The sequence below is a fragment of the Ursus maritimus genome, unplaced genomic scaffold (genome assembly GCF_017311325.1).
Source record: "Ursus maritimus isolate PB19 unplaced genomic scaffold, ASM1731132v1 scaffold_9, whole genome shotgun sequence".
NCBI lineage: Eukaryota > Metazoa > Chordata > Mammalia > Carnivora > Ursidae > Ursus > Ursus maritimus.
In genome coordinates, this window is record NW_024427107.1 from 38,701,689 (window position 1) to 38,721,895 (window position 20,207).

Here is a 20,207-nt window from a genome sequence, read left to right on the forward strand (position 1 = left end):
TGCTGCCCTCCCTCAGCTCTTTCATCCTCAAATGTATATAAATATTCCCCTTAGCCCACAAGTTGCTGTTTCTTTCACTGATACCCAGTGTTCGTGAACAGGACGTGCTGTCCCTAATAATCAAAGACTGCACACCACAGTGAATAGTACCTGGGCTTCTTTTTCACAATGTGGAACAAGAGCATTTATTGTTGCTGCATTATTGTGTCTCTGGACAAAGTCCCTATTCCCACTTGTAACCAAATCAAATGAGCTTGTGTTGGATTTTATTCATCCGAATTGTGGTTAATGCAGTCCTCAGCGATGGCATTAGTTATGGCCTGCCCGGGACCACTGAAGAGCCGGCTTTGTGATTTACCTGACTCAGTATGTGATCAAGCATCTCCATTATTGGTATAAAATGAAAACTTTCAAGATCATGGTCGTGCAATAGAGGAAACAATTTTACCTCGGCACTAAAGCTCAAATGCTACACTAATCTACAGTAATTCTGTTATTGCATTTGGAAGCAATTCCTTCTATTCACTCAGAGATAACTGTTACCACATACAATAGGCTGCCTCCTGCCTTTTCCCCACAGTGAGCAAAACACACTGTTCATCGCAAAGAAACCTAGCAGTAGTAGGCTGTAGTGTTTGTTTCCATGTGAATTGATGTGTGCTTGAAGACCATCAGGAGGCTAGGTTTGTATTACGAGGTTATAGTGGAACACGTACTTGGGGTATACAACACTCAAGCCATATATGCACGGGGAGGAGATTATTGCCTTCCCCAGATTTCAGTGAGAAACCTAATAAAAAAAACTCTTTGATGCCAGTTGTCCCACCAGCCCCACTCTGGCTCGAGAACTGAGCTGCCTGAATGGCTTCAGTATCACGATGCAAAGGAAATTATTTGGTAAGCAAACATTGTACACTTGTTCTCTATCTACTAGTATGGATTGGACTTACTGATTGTTCGCTTCCTGTCTGAAGTTTAAAACTCACTTGCAGATTTAAATCAATCACTCTAGGGAGAAGAACGTTAATTTTATTTAAGAAAATAAAATCCTTAACTTTCCTCACTTGCATTTTTGGCATCAACATTTTTACATCAGAAAAGGCTCCCTTCCAGGTCTGCCTACAAGCTGTCAGGAAATGATGCCGTATCTTTCCTGACCACCTAGTGTAAGAGAAGGATGGCAATTCAATAATTAACAACAAATATGAGATCTATATTAGTTGACCAGCACTTCTATGTTTCTGCTATGGTCTTCTTCTGATTTTCTGTTTTATCAACCTTCTGTGACAACCACATTATGGAAAGACTTCTTTTAAACCATAAGTTTGGTCTTTTCTCATAAAACAAAGCAGATCATCCAGAAATGACAGGTTATTTTACACTTGGCATCATTAGGTCTCTTAGTTAAAATCCCTGTTAAATGTTAAGCATCTAGGCTCAGAATGTGATTCTTGTCACTGTATGGTGTCGGCTTTCCTGCAAACAAGCTAAAATAAACATGAGCGATGGAAAGCTTATAAATGGAGAAATCAATAGTATCTGGGGAATGTAAAAGAGGAGGGTTGAATATCCACACCAAGAGCATTCAAGGAATGAAAATCCCAGGCTAATCACCCCAGACGTCTTTGCTTGATTTGATTAAAACATATGTTTTAAATGATGGGATGTGTAGATTTAAAAATAGTAGCAAGTCAAAGTACAACTCAATCCTTCCTAAACTGGGGAAATGAGGTCATAATGACTATTCAGAGAAGAGAGCTAGCAAACGGCATTACAAAAACTACTTTTTCCATCTCTACCTCTGTGTTTCCTGAGTCTGTGATAGGGTAAGAGATACTCTCCCCCAGTTTTATGGAGATATCGTTGGCATACGGCAGTGGATAAGTTTAAGGTGGATAGCATAATGATTTGACCTACATTTGTGAAATGATTATCACGGTAAGTTCAGTTAACAGCTGTCATTTCATGCAGATAGAAAAAAGAAAGAAAAAGAAAAAATTTTTCCTTGCAATCAGAACTCTCAGGATCTGCACTCTTAACAACTTTCAAATACATGCTAGAGCAGTGTTAACTATAGCTGTCATGTGATACATGACATCTCCAGTAGTTATTTCTATTATAACTGGACGTTCGTACCCGTTGACCACTTTTATGATAGCCATCTCTGAAGTGGAATGACATCACTGCATCTAATGAAACGAAGAGGGAGGGAATTCTGCATTCTTCTGCAACAAGAAGCATAGTGCATTTACGTGATTTGCGGTGTGAAACCCAAGACTGTTACAGACTTGGAGAGGCTTTGTTTTCCAGGATAAAAACCATCGGATTTCTTTCCTGTCCATCTGAAAAGGTCTCAAATCCTTAGATTTTGCTGGAAGCTTTAGATTAAGTGCTAGTGACATCCATGTGCCAAAAGCTGAGCTATATTAATATTCAAAGAAAATACAAAGGGATAAGATTTGAAATTGAAGTATTAAAAATATTCTCCCAATGTATCCTTGTACATTACTGGCTCATAAGCAGGTATGTTTCCCCATCCTCTGGGAGTAATGGCGATTCCCTTGCGTAGATCTTTATATGTAATTCCCCACTTTTCTTTTTAGCTACAGTTCTGAATATGCCACCCAGGAGAGGCAGATGAGGCTCACATTCCAAAGTCATGAGCGTGGAAGTGGATACTTGGAGGTTTCATGTGGTGCTATAATCCAGCAAATAGTGTAACATGTGACTCAGGCATCTATGCTTCTAAACTCCTGACATTCTTCCTTTTGAACTTCTCTTGCACAAATGCAAGTGAGCCGGGGAGACAGAATCATCTACTTAGGAATATCATTACAACATTTGGCTTGGTTCCCTGCCTCCTCCACTCTACCCTACCCTAACTTTTTAGTGAGGAAAGTTAAAGCTTTTAAGTCAAGCTTGAATACTCAGGGAGACAAGTCCAGAGGATTCTTTTTTTGACTTTTGTAGCTTCTCAGCTTCAGTCGATATTAGGTACCCTGACTACGGTCAGCCTTAGATCTGTTATCCATCCTCATCTCCGGGATGAAACACTACTGGCTATACATTTGAAAGCCTTATTGCTTTATGTTCTCAACATTTGGACTTGCTTCTCACACACGGTGACCAGCACTGAGTTCACGCTCTGAAAACCATATACTCTAAAGGGTTTCTCATTAACTTGAAGGCCCAAAGCAATGAACGATATTTTAAAAAATGTTGCTTTTCCTACCTTTACAAATATCACTTAAATAGGTCTCTCATATGTAAATATAGCTTCCCCAGCAAAACTGTTTTGGGTAACCATCTGGAATAATACAGAAATGTTCATATGGGATCATGTGTTGATCTCCTTTTCTCTGATAGCTTTGGCATCCATATCCATGGTAAACTTGGTAGGTGTTTCCCTCCTACGTTCATCTGTACTTTCTTAATTCAGGTTATTAAATACATGACAACTACAAAGCTTTTGACAACTATAATAAAGACACTGATGTATTAGGAAGGTTATTTTCGATAGTGCCAAAGACAGTTGTTATGACAAGATTATTTGGGGTACCACATGTATACTTTAGGGAAGAGCTTCTAAATTTAAATTCTTGACAAAATGTCCAGGGTATATTCAAAGTAAGAAAAAGAATAACCCAAGTGGCTTCCTTTCCTCCAGTTTTGGATGAAGGTGGGCACAGGAAAATCCAGTGTTCAATTCTCAGAGAACAGGGATATTCTAGTTTGCTGATTTTTTGTTATTATTTTCTTAATTAAGTCAGGTTTGAAGAGGTAAATGCGCTACTTGTGTATATGAGTAGTCATTCAGCCCCCATGACCTAACTCATACCATGCGAGCGTATAGCGTTATATTCACCATGCTGAGAAACATCATTCTCACATGACAGGGCGGTGAGAGGACAAGCTAAACCCCCCAAGTATTTTCCAGGAGTGTGTTTTTCTCTTCTTCTAGTGTAGTACTTAATATATGCTAAGTGCCACGTATGGGTAGATCCAGATTTTGTGGGTTCTAATGCCACACTATTTGGGGTAATCTCTTTGAGAAAAAGATTACAAAGTTAATGACTAATATTAATTTTTATTTTGCAAGAGAGAAAAATCACAGCAAATTATAAACTTAAAGAGCTGACAAGTGTCAAAAATAGCATAAAATTTAGAAAAATGGCATTATTTTTTACTAATTAAGTGACTGTCATTTCTCTGTAATATTTCTCTATGTATTTGGGCTGCATTCCTTTTTTAAAGATTTTATTCATGTGAGAGAGAGAGAGAGTGAGAGAGCATGAGCAGGGGGGAGGGACAGAGGGAGAAGCAGCTCCCCACTGAGTGAGGCTCGATCCCAGGACTCTGAGACCATGACCTAAGCACAAGGCAGACATCTGACCAATTGAGCCACCCAGGCACTCTTAGGCTGACGTCTTTAAAGGCCCTTTATAGAACAATGTGCTATCATTTTCTGCAGAGAGAATAAGATAATTCTGTTTTTTCTCTGATCTCAGGTCAACTGCAGTCTCCAGATAAAGCAATTACATTTATCAGTTAGCCTTCCTCTTAGCCACATCTCTCAAATCTCTGCAGCTGCACCAATGCCACCCCATACAAAGAAAAGGAGTTGCAGGGGGAACTGGCGTGGAAAGGGACACTGGTCTTAACCAACGGCAGTTGAAATATCTTGCTTTTGCTTGGGGTGTTTCATTTACAAAACACTCATGACTGTATGAACAGCATCTCTTCATAAGGGGGATGGGCCCATCTAAGGATGGGCCCATGCAAGTGAGGTGTCCTAAAGCCTTACTACTCTCATGCAAAATCCATATCTGGAGTCAAATATTATTTTAAGATCAATATATACATAATATTTAATTTTTTGAGATGTAATTCACATGTTATACAATTCACAATTTTGAAGTATACAACTCAGTGAATTTTAGTATATTTACACAGTTGTGCACCACCACTAATTCCAGAACATTTCATCATCCCAAAAGGAAACCTTGGAGCTCTCAGCGCTCATTCATTTTCCTTTTCCGCCAGTCCCTGTCAACCACAGCATTAGTCAGGGTCCTCCAGAGAAAGAGAACCAATAGGATGGATCAGTAGATAGATAGGTAGACAGCCGTAGAGATATATAGAAAGCGATTTACTGTGAGAGATTGGCTCATGCAATTACGGAGACTGGGAAGTCCCACCATCTGCCATCTGCAAGCTGGAGGCCCAGGAAAGCCAGTGGCATAATTCCAGTCTAAATCTGAAGGCCTGAGAATCAGGGGACCGAGGGGTAAGGCCCAGTCTGAGCGTGTGAAGGACCAAGAATCAGGAGAAGAGATGCCATCGCGGCGGCTCAGTTCTTGAGCCAGAGTGGTGCTGGTGGGACTACTAGAGTCAAGGAATTTTTTGTCGCAGTATGTTTAATTGGATTGTTTGTTTCTTCGGGAGTCATTTTCAATAGTTTCTAAGAATTTGTCCACTAATCGAAGTTACTGTTGCTGTTGTTGTTTTTTTCCCCTGCATGAGGAAAATAATGTTAAAGAGGGTAAAGGAACTTTCCCGAGCTCATGACTTTGTGTTTGAAACCAGGTCTGTTTGATTTCATGGTGCTAAAACATTCCCCACAAACATACAGCTTCCCTGTGATAGCCGGGAGGGGCAGGCCACAGCTCTGCACACTTTCTCCAAGGTCCTCAGAAGCATCAAACCAAAGAAAAGACCCCCGCTACATTGCACTGAACTCTGCTTCCCAGCTTTCTGCTGGAAGAATATTCTCTGGAGACTAAAAAGTAGAAGATGAAAAAATCTGAAGACCCAGTATTTTTATGTCATTTGTATTCTTTAAATTTATATATATCAAAATGCTCTTCATATAGTTTTAGCTCAAATTTTCAATTTTATTTTCTTAATCTATTAGCTTTAGCATCACAATTTTTCTTAAGATTACTGATTTTTGTTTTCTTATGCTTTTCTTTTTGAATCTTGGGGTGTTTCATTAAGCAGAATTAATGTTAAGACATAATATTTTAGACTTTTATATTAATTTAAAATTTACACTAAGTAATGTGCTTCTCATATTTTAACTATAATTTTTATCTTTTATGAGTGTTACCATATGCCCAGATGATACAGAAACTAAAGAAGTCACAATTCCTGACTTCAAGAGGTTTACTCTCCATTAGTAAATGTATTTTATTTTACTTTATTTTTTTTTTAAGATTTACTTAATTGTTTAAGAGGGAGAGAGAGCACAAGCAGGGGGAGGGGCAGAGAGAGAGGGAGACCAGCAGACTCCCTGCTGAATGGGGGCTCGAGCCTGGGACCCTGAGATCATGACTTCAGCTGAAACCACAAATGTCAGACATTCAACCGACTGAGCCACCCAGGCGACCCTCCATTAGTAAGTGTATTTTAATTGTTCTTTCTATGCTTCCGTTTTAACCTTTATTGTTACAGCATTTTTTATTACCTTTCTTCATTAATGAAGTTGTATATTAATAATAGATAACATTTTTTATGCTTATTAATATGCTAGATATAGATACTCTGGTTAACTTATTTCACAATTGATTTCTTATACACCAAAATGAGTTAGATATTATTATGCCCTTAATTTTGCATATGATGAGATTAAGGTCCAGAAATGCATGTAAATTTACAAAAGTTATACGGCAACTAAGAATCAGATCTGAGATGTAAAGTTGCTTTTTAACCACCATACTTTCTTGATTAACATTCCATCTTAAAGCCAAGTAATGGTTAACTTTCTTTTTCTCTTCAAGTATGTTCTGTTTTAATTGAAGTATAGTTGACACACAATGTTACATTAGTGTCATTTGACAAGTGGTTAACTTCTTAACACCTATTCCAGAGAAATTCTGTGCCTGCCTATACCAGGCATAACAGTGCTAGAATTCTTAGGAATAAAAGTGTCTTGGCTTGTAGTGATGTTATGTCAAGTGAGATGCAACATAAATATTTTTGGTTCAGACAACCTAGATCACAGTAGGATCAACTTCCCCTTAAACGATGTCTTTCCAAATCTTTCTCTTTTTTAAATTCATGATGATCAAGAAAAGTAACAAGTCCATATAGAGAGAGTCTTCCGTGATTTATCTTCCCTGAACATTTTCTCTTAAATACAAAACTCTTTGGCCAGGGATTCAAACATGGTATAATTAACAGCATTGTAATTTAAGTGGAATATATTTATACAAAAACAAGAGGACAAAAACAGCAAGTGTATATTTTCAACTCCAACTCATAGCCTGAACCTATCTATCTCTGAAACTCAACAAGTGCTAGCCACTCTCACCCCCTTTATCCAAATGTTTCCCTTTTCCTGTAATCATTGTTCTAGTGACTGGCATTGCCACCCACCCCGTGCCCGAGCCAGAAACCTGGAGACTGTGGATGCTTCTTTTTCTATTTCACCCCCTTGATGCTCCTGTTAAAACACATTCAACCGATCCGTGTTCGTGCTCCTAAACGACTCTCCTTGCCTTCTTTCTTTTTATTTCCTGGTTGTGCAGCTCTTACCCCCACTCTTACTGCACTACTCCTTCCCTTCCTCTCTCTTCGGTCTAACCTGCACATTTCACATGTGTTCTCCACCCCTGTGCATTCTCTACCCTGCTGTCATGACTCTCTTTTAAAAATTCAAATACGGGGGCATCTGGGTGGCTCAGTCGTTGAGCGTCTGCCTTCGGCTCAGGGCGTGATCCTGGTGTTATGGGATCGAGCCCCACATCGGGCTCCTCCGCTGGGAGCCTTCTTCTTCCTCTCCCACTCCCCCTGCTTGTGTTCGCTCTTTCTCTGGCTGTCTCTCTCTGTGTCAAATAAATAAATCTTTAAAAAAAAAATTCAAATACGTTCAGACAAAATTATCAAAACTGAGAGAAAAAGAATTAAGAATTCTTGACCTAACATTAGATAGCCAACAGTGATTTGGTGCCTGATGAACTGTCCCCTCCCCCCACTACCTCTTGTTCTTGCTTTATATAATGAAGTCTTCCTTTAGGCCGTGCCAGCTTCTAAGGATGAATGGGGTCACATTTTTAGTAATCATTTGTTTTATCAATTCGTGTCCCCACCTGCTAATTTCTATTGCCTCTGAAACCTCACTGAGTGCTTTTTTGGTGTGTATCCTTGGGACTGTTCCATATGAGCTCATGGACAATCTTCTTGGCTACAACTACCAGATGGGAAACAATTCTGTTGTTTTTAATTCTTCCCGATGGGAAGATTTTCTTGTCCATGTCAAGAATTCTATTTCCCAGTGCTTCCCAATCTGTCACAGATTCCCCCCAGAAATCCACTGTGAAGTTTCCTTTACTTAAGGTCCGGTCACCTGTCACAAAGTCCCATTCTGCTCTTTGAACCTGTAATTTTATCAGGTAATTTCCCCAGTTTCTTTCTCTTTCTTTTTAAAAAACCTTCTCCAGGAAACCACTCCTCATGCCTCACTTTTCATGGTGACCTCTCTCTGCCCCCTGTGAACGTGGGTGCCTAAGCATGTACCTCACTTCCTAGTCTTCGTCATGTCGCTGTCTTTCTTTGATTTCACCATGATGACTCCAGGATGGGCACTCTGTACGCCCAGCATCCACCACAGTGCCTGCAACACAGGATGCACTCAGTCAGTGTTGGTCAAGTGTACCGAGAATATCTTTTCCTGGGTGCACACACAGAAGAGCAGGGTTTGGGGAAAAATACAATTCGTGAACTTAAAAAAATACTGCTTATTTTCCCTACTTTTGTTTCTATCAAAAAAATGTATTTTGTATAAATTCAAATGCTTCTTTTTTAAGTATCATGACCGTGTGTCAGATTGCAAACTGTAGGATAAGTTAATTTAGGTGACTACGATCATGAAAGACTCTTTACATTCAGTGATGTGAGTCATTAAATTAGACATCTCATTTATCACAAGACCCAACTAGAAAAAACAAAGAACGAGAACTAACACAGAATTCTGGTTTTGTTAGAAAAGAAGTTCAAGGAATCTGTATTTAATCAAAACATCCAAACAATCTCCAGATACTGTCTGGCAACAAATTTAGGATTTGCAGAGCTGAAATGTTGATTTGCTTAGCTATAAATATTACCTTGATGAAAGACAGTTCTAACTCTGTCTTCTACCACTCTACATCTGATAAGAAAGTTACTATTGCATGTGTTTTCTTAGGAACTCATTAGATCTAACCTTTTTGGAAACATCCAGAGAGACATAATTATTCAACATGAAAAGAGCTATCCAGATTTTGCATGGAAAATGCCTACAAAACAAAGGTGCAAAAAACCCCAGAAAGAACAAGAACAAGAATAAAAATTTTCTTCAAATCTCAGGACCAACCCAGCAGCCTTATGGGAAAAAAAAAAAAGAAAAAGAAACTTCTTTTGATGTCAATGAGAACTCCAAATTCTCCAGTTTGGGCACAGAGCCCATTCTGTGATATGTTAACTAAAAGAAAAATTTCCTTTTCCAGGCGTCTGCCTTCCTTTTTCTCCATTTCCATGGCAAGCTGTTTCAAGGTGCTTCATGAAAAGCTTCTCAAAACCAATGTGTTCTAAAAGCCACAAGTTTGATGACTGATGAAAGAGCCACAAGAGAGAGGTTTTGCATCTTTTCTTTAACAGAGATCTTGAAAAGCCAAATGACTGGGAAAGAGCATGATTCATCCCCTGCAAATGCTGAAACGTATGTTTAACTGTCACCTACTGCATTTTGCAGCCGTACCTATTCAAAAGCTACCCCAAATATGCAAGTACCGTTCTGAGGAGGGAGAAAAAAAAACTGAGTCATGATAAATCTCATACTGAACTTTCTTTCATTTATGGAAATTGTGAGTGTTTAAATGTTACAAATACTCACATTTCTATTCACATTATGTGAAAACTCATACAGTAAGTCTTCAGCTATACAGAGCTCCCTGGAAATGAGTTATTCTGAACAGCTGAATGTTCCAGATGGCTTGGGGTTAACTCACTAAGTTCCAGCTAGAATGTAGCAAATATCTCCAAAACAGGCCAGGTTTTACCCATGTAAACTTTTTCAGAGCACAGACCATGCTTGGAGATCAGTTAAATTTCACAAAGTGTATTCTCTAAGCGCACGTAGTGTGCACAACATTTGGTACCGTTCCCTACAGAGTAAATACCTCAGGAAATAGGAGTAATTGTGGTTACTGCTTCTTTGATTACAACCATAATTCCTAAAGATTCTTAATCTTTCTGGTCAACCTGGTATTACATCATTGGATCTTTTGATCCTTGGATCATCTGATTGAGGACTGTTTAAAACAGAAAATAATTAAGTGGTCTAATTTGGATAGAGGGGATATGCCATAAACTTTTGTGTCCTCCTAAAATTCACATATTGAAACCTAATCCTCAATGTGATGGTATTTGGAGGTGTGGCCTCAGGGAGATGATTAGGTCATAAAGGCAGAGTTGCCACGAATGTGATTAGTGGTCTGATAAAAGAAACCCCAGGGAGATTCCTCACCCCTTCTGCCATGGGAGTACACAGCGACAAGACGGCCTTCTACGTACCAGGAACCAGGCTCTCGCCAGACGCTGAATCTGCCGACACCTTGATCTTGGACTTCTCAGTCTCCAGAACTGTGAGAATGTCTGTTGTTTATAAAGTATCCAGTCTATGGTATTTTGTTACAGCAGCCTGAACAGATGAAGACAGAATATGCAGTGTTACACCACAGCCTCCTGTGACTCAGCACCTGCAAAAGAATTCAACGGCAATACCGGGTGACTCTGGTATCACACAGGGAAAAGTCGCCAATGTTGCACTGGTCCATCAACGTGTTTCAACGTTCTTCCTCTATGTGAATGCCCATTTCTTCTTCTGAGATTATCACGGTTTTCAAGGTTTCTTTCCTTTATCATTTTAGAGAATTATGCCTATAGCTTAGTGAACATATAACACAACTGATGATGCAGGGAAGAGAGGGCGTAACTGCAAGAATGAAGTCCTAATGTACATGAGTGATGGCTGGCCTCAGATAGGAATTGTACCATTTTTCATTATAAAAAGAGTTTCACTTAACTTAGCTCAATCCATTTATTAAAAAATGGGCCAGCCATAAGGGATAAAACAATCACCAAAAAACAAATTTTGTGGGTAGAGGACAAGACAATTTTCATCTGGTTGTCTCTCACTTACTATGGAAGTATGAAGTCATCTGCTGAGTTTTTATCACAGAAGGTTGAGGAAGGAGAAAATGTGAAATAGTCTAAAAGAGTGAGAGAAAAAAAATCTACTGTGGAATATGGGAGGATCTTTAGTGCCTGTTTGATAATTTTTTCATTCAGTCTACTCAAGTGTGACCAGTGGTTGTGATCATGAGATTTTCTTCAGCAAATTTAGCCACCTGGGTGGTGGTAAGGGTGGTAAAAGGATGAGTGTGACTACAGTTGTGGTTTTGCCAGAAGAATACTTAGGAAAAAGAGAAGGATAAGAGTAAGCGTGTTTGCAGAGGCCTTGTGATGCAAGCTTGATAGGGAGAGACGGTGGGACAGTGGTGGATCAGTGGATCTCATTTCCCTGTGGATTTAAAGGATGGTTGAAGCAGTAGTACTAGCTCACGTCAGCTGCAAAAACAGGTAACTTTACTGCTGGGCATTTACTTTCCATTTGGGAGATATTCGTTGTCTATTTTCTAAATAGCCGTTTTACTGTTATGAGATAAGCATTTCGAAAGTTGTTCTCAGGAGAAGCTGTAATGCTAACTTTAAAAAGTTTAATTTGATTTGTTAAAACATGTTTAAAAGATTTATTTATTTATTTGAGAGACAGAGAGAGACAGAGAGAGACAGAAAGCATGAGTTGGGGGGAGGGCAGAGAGAGAGGGAGAAGCAGACTCCCTGCTGGGCAGGGAGCCCAACGGGGCTCAATTCCAGGACCCTGAGATCATGACCTGAGCTGAAGGCAGACACTTAACTGACTGAGCCACCCAGGTGCCCCTGATTTTTTAAAATTTGACATTAAAAAACAATTTTGTCCTTTCCATCTTTTTTAAATGAGTCAACAATTTCTAAAGAATTAGGGACTCTTCACACTTCTTTTTCTTTGCTCTGTTCTGAATGTTTATTTCTGTATTCTGAAGAATAAAAATGTATTATTTATTATATTACATTATTTCTATTATATCATATTTATACTTTACATTATTTATTTATTATTATTTAAGTAATAATAAACATTTATTCTGTTCACCAGCAGTTCCAAATTACACTGAATAGGTAGAAGACAACATAAATTGTGTATGACATGGTATTCATTTTCACTCTGGAACTGTTGGGACAAGAAGATGACTTTATGAACTAGATTTATGAGAATTATTTGTGAATACAGTTTATAGATAATGATCTTGCTTTGAGTCAAGAGCTAATTATTTAAGCAATAAATAACAAGTCTAGAATTTAAAATTATTTCTAATGAACATTTTAAAACAGAAACTTGCATTTAAACTACTGCCATATATTATCTCAAGTTTCTCAGACATTTCCAGAAATGTAAAAAGTAATTTGAAAGATTCTGGTCACAGCCAACAAAGAATAAAAGAGTTCACAATATCCTAAATTGCATAATCAAAAACTCAAGATTAAAAAATCAAACTGAAAGTACTTTAAAAATGAGGAAAAAAATTAGCTGTTGAAAGGCTGGTTGGAGAATTTTTTTTCTCATTTTCTTAATATTAAACACAGATATGCACATTCTGAACTCTGACTCACAGTTCTCTACTTTGTTTAAAGCTCTTCTTGTATCATATTCCTAATGAACATGGAATCAAAGAAATGTAGCAACACTGAATATTTACAGTTTTATGCCAATCTATATGTATTTTAAAGCTTCAATATATATTTACTACTTTTAGTGGTATTAAAGGATCTACCATTTAGTCCTTCAATTCTTACTTAATGCTTTCTCTGGGTTTAGCAAAGTGCAATTTACCAAGTTCCTTCACTGAGACTGTTGTTACTGTTGACTGGATGGATTCAGTCTTGGGTTTAAATCACGGCTCTTTATTATAATAACCATGTGGCACTGAATAAATGATTCAGCTTCTCTAAGTCTCCCATTCCGCTCTGTAAATTGTGGATAGCATTCGAACCTACCTCATAAGATTACTGTGAGTACTAAATGAAATAAAATATTTAAAGCAGGATTCCTACCACTTAGAATAAACAAATGATAGCTGACAAGTTATTGTATTATCCTCTGTGGTGCCCACAAAGAAAGCCCTATGCAGTGATGTTTTATTGACATATTACAGGTGAAGGGAGGGGGAAGAGAGTCAGGAAGAAATGTGCCTTCCAGGCAGTTCCACGGCTGTGGGGCAGAGCTTGGGTATCAGGCCAGTAGTAGACTCCTCGACAGAAGACTGCAACACTGAAGCTATCTGTTGACTCAGTAGAATGGTGGTTGTGATCGTCAGCCTCAGATCACCCAGAATAACGTTTTAAAAGAAAATGTATACAGAAAGGAATTAAGCATATCCAAAGTAGAGAGAAAAGTACAATTAATCTCTGTACTTTTGTTTTGTTTTTGTTGAATCCAGATTCAACAATTATTAAGATTTGAAAATGGCATGTTTTGAAATTCCTTCCTCTATGACTGCATATTCCTCCAAGGAAAGAATACAATTCCTACAATAATATCTGAATTATATGTACCAAATTAAATACTAGTCATGTATTATTCAGCACATATTTACTGGATTCCTCAGATGTACCAGGCACCATGCTAAGTGTTGGCATGGAATGGTGAAGAAGACAGACACCTCTCTGTTCTGGGAGAGATCTATTTGCATCATCACAACCAAGTGTGTCTTGGAAGGCTCTACTTCTTTCATTTATGCAACTTGTCAATTGTTCCACAGGTGCCAAGGGGGAAAAATGGGATTGCTTATCTCAATGTGGAAGAAATGGGATTACTTATCTCAATGGGTCAGGTAAGAGTACCTGACATCCAAACTTAATATTATCTGAGTAGTTATTGCTAAAGACTAATTCTGCTAGTTAACCAGTGCTACTTTTGCTTCCGTGATTGCTTTTCAGAAAATCTCTATTATTCATAACCTATTCTGCTTTTGTACTAATAGTAAATCTAACTAGACAGTTATATAAGATTGAATGATTCCAAATTTCCAAAGATCTCTTCAGATTTAACAATCATATTGTTATCATACAAAAACATAATATAAATTTTTAGCTTTACTAGAACATATACAAAATTATTATGGTACCAGTGATATAAGTGGAGGATACATCATTCAATATCTTGGATAATTTTTGGTTCTTCTATTCTAGTTACAAATTACCAAAGATAATCTCAAGCTACTAGATCCCTCCAACAATTTTTCTGTTCTATTTGGAACCGCCATTTTATCGCCCATGGGAGAGTCTCTGGCTTGAGACTGGTGCCATATTGTCTGTTGGGAGGTAAGCACCATTTCCCTACATCCTGGCTGTTCCTTGTGTTGCAGAGGCTGGAAGCCTGTGAACTAGACTTCTCAGATTTTCTGTCAGAAGAGTTCTAGGTAAGATTCTTCCAATGGGAGGCAGTGCATGAAACATGGAAAGAGGAAATTAAGTGAAGCCACATTATCACTTTGATTGCAATGTGCAGATACGTGGGTTTGGGCAGGCATGGCATATTTGCAACAGTTTTCAGGTATTTTCTTTTGAAATCATTCACTTCACTGTTGGAAGAAGTGGTGATTGCCTTAAGTTTCTGGCAGCTTCTGTAGCTTCTTGCCTTCACTAATTTTCTGTATCGAATCCTTTTCTATTTACTTTGCATAGACAGAGAGGTTTCTGTTTTCCTGACAGGATCTAGACAGATAAATTATTTCTACATTAAATCAGAGGAGATGGAAATCGGGGACATAGTAGACATAAAAACTCAGTAGAAGTGTTTTTATGATTATGTCATGTTGATCTTTCATTTAGGCAAATAGTAGGTACTTAGTAAGTACTTCTTATATCAATTTTAACTTGCTAAAAATAGTATTTGGATAAGTTCAGTATTGGGAGAGAGGAAGCCCACAGATGTGAATATTAAAACAGAGGAATAAATCAGTTTTTAGACTATCAAAGCAAGGGCCTATAATGTTTTCATTTTGATATTATTGGAATAATAGAACTGATAAAAATAGAAGCATTAACTTACAAGTAAATGCCTATTTTTATGTCTTCATATTTTATATTAAAAAGAGACCTCATAATATTGGCAGGTCTTTGTGGAATTTTTAAAAGGTTTTTTCCAGATTGTGTATCGACTAAATAAATGATAGAGTGTCTTATTAGTATTTAGAACTGGAATATTATCAACTTAAAATAATTTGTTCATTTAGGTATACTATTATTTTATACTATTGAGTAAAAAATTCTAGTAATAGATGTGATCAAATCTACATTATACTTTGTTTGTGGAGAGGTTCTATTAATTGAAATTATCTTTGCTCACCCTCCTGAATTAATAAAATGTGGCTGACAGTCATCACAGCCTTACAGGCCACAGTTGTTAGGAAAAGATGGTTGCTAGGATACCTTCATTATTTCATCGTCATGTTACACCAGTCTATCAATTAATAAAGAAACACTCAAGTTAATTCTCAGTCACATTTATACACATTCTTAGCATATGATTTCCCTTATCTCCAAGTGACATTTCTCCCTCTAGCATTCACCTTCTACTCCATAAAATATTAAACATGAGGTTATCACATCAGTTTACAAATTACAGCAATGATGCACGTCTTCTACTTAACCTTTCCATTCACTTTCCATCATGGTGTAAGTTCTTACAGCAAATACCCATGCAGAGAGTAAATTATTTTTTCTACTTCTCAGATTTATTTCCAAGAAAATTGATGCCTGGGAAAAAATACATGTATTGAATTGATATCTTTAGTCCCTTTTAGTTCTTTCTAAGGAGAAAAGTGGGGGAGGAAATCCCTTTGAAAGTCACTCCTGCATCTTTAGATATTCATAACTATTCCCAGGTTATTGCTTTACATTTCAGGGTTAGATTCACAGAAGACGTCTGATCCGGGGTCTTATAAATACATTTTTTATGACTATTACATTGCAGTCAGAATCACCACATGCTGCCTTGAGTTGCCACTTGACGGGGCATTATAAAAATAAATATAATAAATGAAAATTGTTGATATAATAAATTCATCTCCTTTACACCTGCTTAATTCAGTGCCTATGAATTCCAATTTATGCTACCAAAATAAAAGAAATTACATTATCTTTTCGAAAAAAAGAGAATGTAACATGTTCCGAAAACTGGCAAAAGAGAAAATATTGACTCTGACTATAGACAATACGTAAATATAGAAATTTCATCAAGATTTCATTTAGCTTTATATTTTCTTTAAAAATCCCAGTTAAATAAAAAGTAGTGCTAACCTCGCTATACAAGGAAACTTTGAATACTGCATGGATTAAGTCGTTTGCAAAGCGTCATTTAGTAAATTCAACAGTCAAGGAGAGAATTAAGATTTCCTCATTTTTACAATAGTTTCATCATTCCTTCAAATTTAATGGTTAATATTTGCCTTTGAACAGTTTTATTCGAATTATATACCAATAGAATGCAAGAAAGGGGGGGGGGAACCAGGACACTGAATTCAAGGCATGGATATCTCAACTTTTAAAACTGTTTTTAAGCAGTTCAACATATTTTTATATTTATATGTAAATACCTTAATGGTGATTGTATCAAAACCTAAACTGACCATCCAGATGTAATCTTTCAAAAAGTTTGCCTGTGCCAAAGACTGTACACAGCTGTTCTCAATTCACTAAAGTATATGTGTGGTCCTCCTTTCAGGTCAAAGAAAAATATCTTTCTCTTTTTAAATTTCCATGTGTGGTTTGGCAAATCGTATAGTTAATGTAAGAATATTTTCATGTAAATGATCTTCTTTATCAATCTTGGTATCCTAAAATGGGTTAAAACAGTCTTCTAATGAAATACAGGAAATTTACTAATGTATTAGATGGTTTATCAATGTCTCCCAAGTGTTACATATGTTCTGAGGACCATGCAACCAGATTTTTTAAACTTTGAGAATCAGAAATAAAAAGAATGTAACAATAAACCAAAGCCTGGGATTTATAGTATTTTTGATAGAATGATTAGATTCAGATATTTTTGTGTTTGGTTTTGGTACCATCAGTTCCCTTTTTATCACAGATCATTTGATTTTTCCTCAGCAAAATATGATCGCACTTCATTTCTCAGTGTCCTGATTCATCTTGATCTACACTTTTGTCAGATTCAATACATTTTTAATAGTATTCGTTAGGGCATTAAAATTTTTTTCTTTAATTTTTTTCCCCTAAAACTCAAAAAAGGCAATGGGTGGTGACTATGCTTCCCTATGATCTGGGCAGGCTTAACAAACTCTAAGCACACTGTTATTTTCTTGTAGGTTCCACTCCTTGTTTTAAATTCATGATGAAATCCATCTAAAAATATGATAGTAAGGTAAACTTCAATGTGAAAAATTCGTGTTTTCATCTCCATATTCCTCTTTATTTTAAAACATAAAAATTTGAAAATTGGGTCCAACAAACGATTATCATAACAAGTTATAATCATGAACACATCCTTCCTCAATTTTTCAAATGGCTTCAACTTCCATTCTCTCTAGATGCTGCAAATACAGCTTTGTCCTTTATGCTGAACAGCATACTCTCACTAATTAAATATATTAGTCCCTTCTTTCGCCCATTTATTTTTCTAAAATTCTTTTTTTATCATAGTTTCTAGGCCTTAGGACAGAATTGATTCTCTTTTTGCTTATTTCTCCTTGATGTAGCCATTGTCCAACAATTCTAAGCTGACATGACACATTCCACATTCCATAATGACATTTTTTCCTAGTCAACTCAATCAAATATTTATTAATGGCCTACTATGTGTCACAGACAATGAAGGTAGGCTATTCTCCCTGCCCCCCTTGAATCTAGGTACCATTGTTAAAATTTGTTAACATGGCACAAATTAACATTAAATCACCAATTCAAATTTAAGTGGATGGGACCAGCATTACTTCCATCTTAGGCAGATGTGAAATAACGTACAAACATTTAATCTCATTTCATCTGTCAATTATGAGTGTCTCCCAAGTGTTACCCACAGCTCATCTATGTCTCAGAGAGAATAAACTAAAAGAAAAAAAGAAGAAAAAAAAAAAGAGAGTCGGTAGACAATAAAAAGACATCTTTAATAACCTCCTAGGAGCATGATCTTTGTGTGGAGGGAAGGGGATTATTGTTACATGCAAGAATGTGGAAAAATGTAAACAGGAAATAAGAAAGAATGAAGGCCAAAAGGAGAGGAGAATGAAAATGTCCAGGAAAAATATTTTATCTACCAATGTATTTTTTATTTGGTTTACAATTTTGATTCCATACTACTAGTAAAATATTTTAGAGCTATAATTCTAGAAATTATAGAATTCACATAGAGAGTCAGTATGAATGCTCAGTATGTTCAAACAAGGATAATGTATTTCTTTTGTAGATTCTCTACTGAAATATACATATTTTTTAAAACATGGAGTATATAAGCCGTATCTGAATATTCTGCTTGGATATTCAGAATTCAAAATCATACTTGGTTTCCAAAGCTTCACCTACTGTGGTGAATACTAATATTGGAGCTCTAATAGGAAGCTGTCTCCACACAGACTCAGGATTCCCCACTATCCTCTCAGTCTGTTGTATTCATCAAGAGCAGTGTCTGAGCTTTAAATATCTATTTCGGCAGACTATTTCAAAGAGATGACATTCTTATTCAAACTCTAGGCTTAAAAGATGCTGGAAATCACCCAGACTTTGGGTAAAAAGAACGGAGACTCTATTTCTAATGCTCTCTGGAGAAGCATAACCTTTTACAAGCAATAATTTACTCAGCAAACAGAAAGGGAATAAACAAACTCCCCAAAATACCTTTATTAGGCAACATAACATTATAAGCATAGCACAGTATCAGTGGCTTTTCTTTTATGTAAACGATGAATATGCTGTGTTTCTGGTGAGGGTGAATAGTACTTGGCTCTAGCAAACAGGACCATGAGTCCATGAATCTAAAACAGGACTATGCCCTGCAGGATACTCTCCGTCCTGCCCTCGAGTATGGTGCATTATTTTAGGAAAGTTAGAAAACAGCTGTAAAAGCCAAGAACAATAAGATGTGAGTCTAAATTACAGCTCTCCACATATGAATATAATTTTTAGTCTTTAAAAATCATTGATTCACTCCTAATATTATGTGAAATCTATGACAAAGTTTTTAACTAGGTATAGTCTGCTCCTTGGAAGTTCATGGTTTGCAGTTAAACAGATGAAAAAATAAAGATATCTTAAAGACTGTATGTCTGAAAAGATAACACGTGAGGAAAACATGTTAATAGTCACAAATTCCACAATTATTATTATTATTATTTTTTAAAGATTTATTTATTTATTAGACAGAGAGAGACAGCCAGCGAGAGAGGGAACACAAGCAGGGGGAGTGGGAGAGGAAGAAGCAGGCTCCTAGCGGAGGAGCCTGATGTGGCGCTCGATCCCGTAACGCCAGGATCACGCAACGCCAGGATCACGCCCTGAGCCGAAGGCAGACGCTTAAGGACTGCGCCACCCAGGCGCCCCTCCACAATTATTTTCTTGTGTCAAGTTTGGATAGCAGAGACAAATGCCCTTTAGATTCTTTCAAGATTCCTGCTGATGCCCTCTCAAGAAAGAAATGCTCATTACTGATTCTTCAAAAATTTCAGAAGGATTTTGGTCTTGGATTGGGTCTCCCATTGTTAAGATGAAGAAAATAAAGTATAGAAAAATTTTTTTCAACTTTTATGTTCACATACTCATTCAGCAGTAGAGTCAGAATTCAGAAAATACCTTAGGTTACCTGACATTGCACATTTATGAATTCTGTAACCCACACTAGACTCAACAGAATTTTAAAAGTGTAATTATTTTCCCCTTATCCTTTCCTGCCAACACTTGAAATGAATTCAACTGCAGTTGCATTACCATCATGGACCTGGTGATAGCATACAGAAGCATGAAATTCAGAGAGAACTAGGAGGAGCGATATGAGATCCTACGACATTTCTTCTAGTAAATTCTCTCCTGCTTTATTAGACAAAAAAAAAAAAAAG